Below are 6,000 nucleotides of genomic sequence, written 5' to 3' on the forward strand. Positions count from 1 at the left end.
CACCGAGTTGGAAAGACTACTGCCCTTCATTAATGCAGTAATGCAACAATGAATAAATCAGCGTGTCCTTCAAAATCCCAGGAGTCCTCCAGGCCTACACACAGCGTGATTGTAAGACGAGGGGAAGGAAGGCAGGGAAGTCCTAAAGATTAATCAGATAATAAGGGAAATTCCTTAGTCCTGAGCACAAGGTCTTTTCCCTCCCCAGCCTCCCTGAGAACCCGCAGAGGCCGTATTGCCCCCAGTTTGCATCAGAGATAAGGATGCCCTGGCCACAGTGAGATGTTCAACAAACACAACTTTGTCTCCACCACCACACACAGGCTCAGGATCAATAAGCAGTCATCACTTAAACATCGTGCAGGATGGATCTGCCAGATGAAACACCCCCTCGTGCCCCGCCTTTCCCAGCCTTAGAAATTCCCGGGTCACATAAGTGGGGCCTTGGAAAAGACAGGAAAAACTCTTATCCCAGGTACGAGCCTGGGTCTCGGCAGCAGCAGCTGAACAGACGACAAAGGAGGAAAGTGCTTGATTTTGACTGTGTTTGTTTTTTCTTATTTGTAGAGTTTGCTCCTCAAAGCTACCATTGGAGAGCGGTTTCATTCTGTGTGTGCTTTCCTGTAGGCCTGGCAGGAAAACAGAGACCAAAAGAAAGGAAAAAAAAATTAAAAATCCTGATGCTGGAAACATCTGGATTTTTATATGTGCTTAACGTCTTGGGAGAGTCTGTTTTTGTTTGTCCTTCTTGCCAATAAATTCAATGCTTTTCCCTGAAATATATGGGAGCAGGAAATATATATTAAAGACAAGTATTCCTGTTTAAACTCAAGCTTGGGTTATTAACAACAGTGGGGCCGCGATGAGAAGCAGCAAGATGATAACCTTTATGAGCAATATTATGCTATCTCTCAGCCTCTGCAGAGTTAGCTGTAATCGTTGTGCAACCCAGCCCATCAAAGGGAAGATAAGATCAGATAAGCAAAATACTGTTGTGATTTTGCATCAATGCTGTTTAAGTTATAATTATTACTTTTTCTATCTTCGGTTAAAATGAGGGTGAAAACCATATTTTTATTTGCACACATTTACATATATACATGTATATCTTTAACCTATCAGACCTGTAAAAAAAAAAAAGTCCCTATATTATACAACCTCAGAAAGACCCCGTTTAAATTGCTGGTGGCTCAGTCAAATGGTTTAGCACACAAGCAGGCAAGACACAGCCTTCACCGTATAGAGGAAGCCAGCTTTGAGAAAGGCAAAGTCTCCTTCAAAAAACAGCCAAGAGCCGCCAGCATGAGTAACTGTCTTCACTAGGTGAGCACTGACCTGGAGCTTATGGTCATACCGACTGGGGCTGTCCCCGTTCCCCAAAGGAGTTATGATTTCCGAGACCCAGAATAATCACGACTTGGCAAAGAATGAGACAGATGACTGGAAATGCCTCATCTGCTGCATTTGAACGCCCATCCCAGCCCCCACCTCCAAATAGACAGACGGGGGCCCAAAGAGATATTCCCCACGAGGTGCACTTCTACAGGTCTCAAGTATCTGTAAGCTCTATGAAATGATAGCAATTTGGGTGCTTACCTAAATCTTTTCTGAGCTAGACAGAATCCCTTTGTTTGCACAACCAGGGGGTGATCCCATGCCCAGCGAGATAACTGGGTGCTTTATCACTGCTTTCGGCTGACAGCAGCTCACACCCTCACCCTGTAACTTTCTTGAGGTCAAGTTTGCTTCCTATATTTCCAGCACTTCTGCTTCTGGTCCTGAGTGGAACAGACTTTCTTGTGGGTATGTTTGTACTTCCCAGTCATTTGCATGTAATTTTATGCAAACATTTTTATCACAGATCAGTTCACACAACCACAAGCTGTGTTTTTATTTTCTCTGTCAGCTGAAAGCTTCGTCTACATTGCTTTGTTTCCTCTCCTTGCTCCAGTATGACTACATCAAAGTAATTGCACAGGTGCAAACCCTGACTCTAGATACTCTGCATTCGTGCAGCAAAATATTCTGCTTTCCATCTACCTTATGTTGCTCTGAGCCTAGGTTTCTCAGCACCAGTATTTTTGGAGTTTCAGTGAAACATATGCATTAGTGTAATGGCAGCAGGGCAAAACTTGGGCAGGCAAGCAGGTCTTTAAGACATTTGCGGTCACAGGAGAGAAGTAAATTCTTTACAAAGCAGGCAGTTCTTGTGTTGGTGGATCATTTCTTCAAAAGGCTTGAATCAAAAGATCAAACGATGCTATAAAATCTTCCATTTGCCTGTTAATGACATACATGCACTTGAAGTGCCTCTGCAGTGTCTGTCCCAAAGCGGACGAGAGGACGAGAGGATGCACTGGTGGAAGCAGAGGCTGCAGGACCAGGAGCAGACTGTGCCGAGGCCCCCTGCGGGGAGGGAGACGATGGGCTTGTGCAGAGTGATTGAAACCTTTTTTTTTTTTTTGCCACTCCAGAGAGCAGAAACTTCATGATTTCACAAGTAACCGGCAATAGTGATCCCGAGTGCAGAGCTCAGACCAAGTCAGACTGACGAAAAACATCAGCAAGCTTCAATTTAAAATTGTTGGGTTGGAGCTGGTACCTCCACAAGAATAACGCTTATTATATGGTATCCATTTCACCTAGTTCTAGTTGATTAAATACTAGCTCTTATCTTACAGAACTGGGGAAGCTGTTGCTACATCACAGTGGGGATTTATCAATAACTAATTCTCAGTTGGAGAAGTATGTATTTCGTGTACGTATACACAAGGTGCTCATTGCTCAACTTAAAACACGCCTGATCTGAAGTTAATAGTCAGATTTTTTCACCCTTTCTTTCAGTGACTCTTACCAGTTTCAGGTACAAGGAAATAGAAATTCACCCTTTGAAGACGCCAGAATCTGGCGCAATATGAGCAACTGACTCCCCAGATGAGCCTCGAAATGCCAAGTTTCAGCCCGTTGAATTTTTTTCCCAGCCCAATTTTAAATCCTGGAAAACAGGCGTTTGTGGTGGATCTGCTGAGGCAGCTCTCAGGGAACTGTAAAAGCACAGACTGCACCACGATGCCATGAGGGGCCAGGAACTGCTCATGGAAAAGCTCCATGTTTTCACACGCAAAACGGAGTGTAAGGTCTTTGTTAGTACAGCCCCGAGTATTTCACGTTATGGCTCCAGGAAGAGCAGCACATTTAGCACAGCGCTGTGATCATGGACAATGCGGCTGCATTCATCCGGTGGTGGATGGCCATAGGAAAGGGGATCACGATTAACTCCATCCGTGCTGAACGATACACCTAGCTTGTGCTCCAGATAATGCCCCTTTCTCAAGATGAACAATAAAATCAAAATTAAACCCCATGGCATCAGGAGCTTTTTTTTTTCTGGTTATTCATGTAATTTTTTTTTTTTTTCTGAAAAATTATCAGAGCTGAAGTATGAGCAGGTGCTGCAGGATCCAAGCTGCACTGTCAGCCTCTTTAATGTGACCTTGACCTACCAACCACAAGTGCAGACCAGAATGTGCTGGAGTGTGCTCTACAAAGGAATATTCACAGAAGACTCGGATCAGGTTTTAAGATTGTATTCACCATTATTTCTTTAACTCACATCTCTGCAAGTAAAACCACACCAGAAAAAGAAACTGCTCCGCCTTAGTAAAATTAATTCCTTTTTAGTCCCCCCCCCTTTTTTTTTCCCCCCCAAGATTTCAGTGGGGAAAAGTTTCCTGAGTTGTTGGAATGAAACTGGGAAGCTTTTTGATCCAGGAGCAAATGGGTTAAAACAGCTTCGGAGTTTAAAGCTCTGCTTTGCTCATCCTTAATGGAAACTCAGGGACTGAATTTAGAATTGTGTTTGTTGAGAACAAGGAAAAAGCGTCAGAGAGGAGGCTGGCAAAGAGAGATGGTATGCACAGGAATTAAATGCGGTTGGGTGTCACTGCGCAGGGCGAGTCTGAACTATGTATGTGCGTGTAAGAATTTGTAGTAGTCTGTGTGCTGGCAAAAGAACTGGCAACCTGCCCTAAAATACCTAATAGGCTCCTCCTGAGTTTTTGAATCCTTCCTCAGTGCTCAGTGACACAGGAGAATCTGATTCCCGTTTTAAAGCATCCCTAAGTTAGGAGTACGCGGGCTATGCATGAGGTGTCATTCCGATTGAAAACACAAAAAAAATCAGTTTTGACCTTAATAGAACTAGGGACAATTTGTAGCATTCGGAACCAGCTCTTCCCACGTCAGAATCTGGTGATGCCTGGAGATCGGTCCTGTGCCTACTTCAGAGCTGGGCTCCAATTTCAGATGCCTTCTCCGTCCCCAGAATCCATCACTGTTTGCAGACTGCATTTCATGATTCAAATAGCATTTTCTGCATAGAGAAATCAAACGAGCTGTGCTAGTTCCTCTGAAAGCTGCTTTCTCAATCTCTACATATGCAAGAGAGCTTGAAGTTGCCTCCTAAAAAAGAAGTAAGCCTGGCTGATGTCACTTGGTGGCTTCTTTACTTCTTGCAGAAATCAGCTGACTAGTCCAGCTTTGGCCATAGCCTTTGAAAATGTAGTTAATAATTTCAGAGGTTGAAGACTCAACAGAAGAGCAACTGCAGCGGCTTGATCCATTTGCTCTCTGTCTTGATCACGGCTCTTCTGCATTGCTGACTGATGCTTGCCCATGTTGGTAACTGTAAGTGCTGCAAGAGCTGAGGAAGACTTCAACAGAGGACATCTGTGGGTAGACCAGCCTAGCCACACTTGGTCCATCTGGATGCCCTGAGGTCTCCAAGCCACAAGGTTCCTGAATAGTCTTCATCTGCGCATGGGTTTGCATGAATAGGAGGTGTGCCTGGCGAGGAGAAAGGGCTCTGACCTGCTCTGGATGAAGAGTGTTCAATACCTAAAGACACTGAAGACAAGATGGATAAGAGGAAGAGAGGACATCTCAAAACAGCATTCCTCGTGTCATACGGACTCACAGAAAGCCCCTGATTGCCCAGCACCAAGGGTCTGTATTACTAGATCAGTTTTGCACAAGTCTCTAGTGAAAGCCATTGGACTTCTGCAGAATCCCTGTAAGGGGAACAAACCCAGTCACCAAAACCAGCTGTGCTGAGAACTCTCCATCTGCCTCTGATGGCCTTACATGGCACCCACAGAGAAGCATTCATCCGCCTATTTATTGCAACTGTGTAAATACATCTTTATGTGAAAGCCCAGAATAGCTTCAAAAGCTTCTATCTTAGGAAAACAGCATGCATTTAATAGCCTTCCAGGAAAGTATCACATATAAATTGAACAATATCATTTAGCCAAGTGCACCTAATTACAGCCAGCAGAGTGGCACCCAAACTCCATGGAGCTCCTCTGTGGAGGAGCTCTTCTTCCTTGGGCAGAGACTGTAAAATCCAATAGTTCTGTGTAAATTCAGCAGGCTCCCTGACAAATGAAGATGCAGTTGAAGGCTCCTGCATTTTCTAGCCCTTCATCACCCAGCCCAGCCCCATGCTCAGCTTTTTCTAGACCCCAACAGATTGGAACTGCACCCGGGAGGAGAGTTGCACCGATGCCTGTGCAGAAGCACTGTGGGACTTAGAGGTGGTATTAACTGACTAAGACAGTCAAAGAATATACCAATCAAGGTGTTTCCCTCTACTAATTAAGGTCCTGTGCGACGTCACCTGTGTTTTAATGCTTCCCTTACCCACAAGATCTTCCCAGAAGGCCGCAGTGGAAAAACGGCTGCCTTCCAGCAAGCTTCAAACTTTCTATCCACCTTCACTGAAGCAGGTCAAAGCAGTTGTCACCTCCCTAAAATGGAATATTTGAGTGGTTAAACTGAAGGTCAAAGAGCCTAAATTAGTTAAATTTTTAGCCAAAGTTTTCTTCGATTCAGCAGAAAACTGCTAGTTCAGCCAGCATATTGTTTCATACATAAATATACGGCAGCTTTTGGTGCTTGGCGAGACAGGTGGGCTCTCTATGAGGCTTAGAAGGCCAGGAG

General features: G+C 44.5%; 1 long non-coding RNA gene across 1 annotated transcript in view; it reads right to left on the reverse strand.

Annotated features, from left to right (window-relative positions):
* Positions 1-1,700, reverse strand: part of LOC128916641 (uncharacterized) — a 31,773-nt gene extending 30,073 nt beyond the window's left edge. Inside the window, exon 1 of the long non-coding RNA XR_008469028.1 lies at positions 1,597-1,700. This is a non-coding gene — a long non-coding RNA (uncharacterized LOC128916641). The remainder of the gene's footprint in view (positions 1-1,596) is intronic.
* Positions 1,701-6,000: the final 4,300 nt, after the last annotated feature.

Source organism: Rissa tridactyla, chromosome 12, assembly GCF_028500815.1.
Source record: "Rissa tridactyla isolate bRisTri1 chromosome 12, bRisTri1.patW.cur.20221130, whole genome shotgun sequence".
Taxonomy (NCBI): domain Eukaryota; kingdom Metazoa; phylum Chordata; class Aves; order Charadriiformes; family Laridae; genus Rissa; species Rissa tridactyla.